Below are 2,322 nucleotides of genomic sequence, written 5' to 3' on the forward strand. Positions count from 1 at the left end.
ATCAATATTAATATTTTATTTTTATATTATTAAGATTTAAAATTTAATTTGCAAAACAACAATAGTGGCTTTAGACAAAGCGGTAGAGCCATATTTTGTGTGTGGTATCTGCAGTGGACCAGGCAATGAATTCTTAATTTAAAAAAAAAGGAAATATTATCCAATTAATAATAAAGAGAGTAGTATCTTTCTTCTTTCTTTGTTCTTTCTATTGCTTTATTTAACCGTCTCTGGATAAGTGCTTCCCCAAATGAAACCCAATTCAATCCACGCGAGTCTCAAGTTCTGTTGTGATCTGAACCATCTTTAATTTCCAGTTTTCCACGTACCTACCAACCTTCATTATAGGACTTCATAATCACTAGCCACGTGTATTGCATGCCCCTTCAGAATCAATCAATAATACCTCTTTATAAGTTTTAATCACCTCACGTGCAACCAAAATGATTAAAATTCCTGCTAAAATATTATTGTAATGGAATAATCTACTTATGATTTAACAAAGCTTCTAATTTATATATGAAAAAAATATAGCTAGTAAAGGTGAGAATGAGTCTGATAATAATGGGGTTTTTTTCACCTTCATAAAATATTTTTAAGGGTTTTTCTAATTTATTAAAAGCAAAAACATCTCACATAACTATGTGAAAATAAAATTAAAATAAAGGAGTGAGTGACTATGGGCTATTTTTTTTATGGGAGTGAGATGAATAATATATTTAAATATTATAATTTTTTTTATATTTTTTAAAATTATAAAAGATACATAAATTGAAAACTCTAATTTTTATAGTTTAAATTTTTTAATTTTTTTAAACAAAAATTAGAAGGTTCAATTTTAGAAATTAGATAGTCCAATTTTTATATTAAAAAAAATTAAATGATACTACATTTGATATTAACATTCCAACCATTTATAATATTAAAAATATTATTGTCAACTCAATATAAAAAATAAAAAATTACCATAATTTTGTTTTTAAATATAATTTGTTTGTTTATTTTTTAAATTATTCTTAATTAATATGTACGTATATGAATTTAGTCCACATAACTGATCATTTGGAACAAAATATAAAAATTAATCATTTTATTAGAAGAATAAAATAATAATTAGGTCTTTTGAATATTTTAATTTTGGACTAATTATCTCTTGAAAAAAAAATATCAATCTAGTATATATTATGTCCTTTTATTAATTCATCATATAAAACTAAATGGTGATATTTATATGTACCGTTAACTATTGTGATATATTTATTTATAAAAGATTGTTATATAGATAATAATTTATAAAACAAAATTCACCTGATTCAAGAAGAATCATAATAAATAGAGATAGAACAGTTAATAAATATTATATATATATATAAACTAAAAAAATAATAATATTTTATTGTCTAAAATTATACTATTTACATATTCATGTGGCAGCAACGGAATATTTAATATTATAGATAATGAAATGCCTGAATAACTTCATTTGTTTCACACTATTTATTGACAAAAAGACATACATATCTATCACTTATTATCATGAAGACTCTAATTATTTTTTTTAAATATTAATTAATGGATTTTGTTAAATAGACAATAGTTTTTCTGAATAATGGGTTTTAAAATTGGTCCAATAAAGTAAAAAATACATTACACTCTAAATTATTTATTTAAATCTTAATATTAGAATAACCATCCACATATCTAGTAAAATGAATATTCGATATATCCATTATTCACATTGTTTAGTATTTTCATTCTATACTTATACTTTTTCTAGATTCGAATATAAATTTAAATAATATTAAAATAAATTAGACTAAATTGGATCAACCAAACATGTAATTATACAATAATATATAGTAGTTTTATAAAATGTATTTAATAAATACCATATGATATTTATAATATCAAAATAATTTATTTTAAAAATAATATTATATAATATAAAATATTAATTTAAATAAACATTATATGACTAATTTTATAATCAAGTATATATTTTTAATTATAGAATATTACTTTAGACCGAGTTAAGTCTACTTGAAATATACTCCAATTTGACTAAAAATAACATAGCAATTTCAACTCCACAAAATATACTTTAGATTTGAACTAAATTTCAGATGGGTCAGGTCTTAGTCTTACACGTAACCCTAGTAGATAGTGGTAAATTACCAAAGCGTTGACATCACTTGCGGAGGCCCCTGTTTTTTGTCACTATAAATATTTGCAACGGTATGAGCCTAACTGCATTGCAACACGAGCTTAACGCTTATAACTTCATCCAATTAAATTAATCAATCACATCACAAAAACAATGTC

At 22.5% G+C, this 2,322-nt stretch overlaps 1 protein-coding gene across 1 annotated transcript in view; it reads left to right on the top strand.

Annotated features, from left to right (window-relative positions):
• Positions 1-2,254: 2,254 nt before the first annotated feature.
• LOC107489989 (putative glutamine amidotransferase GAT1_2.1) overlaps positions 2,255-2,322 on the top strand; it is a gene marked incomplete in the record, with an annotated part of 2,248 nt that continues 2,180 nt past the window's right edge. The window contains 1 exon segment of the mRNA XM_021142931.2: positions 2,255-2,318.

This window comes from Arachis duranensis, chromosome 5 (genome assembly GCF_000817695.3).
Source record: "Arachis duranensis cultivar V14167 chromosome 5, aradu.V14167.gnm2.J7QH, whole genome shotgun sequence".
NCBI classification, from domain to species: Eukaryota; Viridiplantae; Streptophyta; class Magnoliopsida; order Fabales; family Fabaceae; genus Arachis; species Arachis duranensis.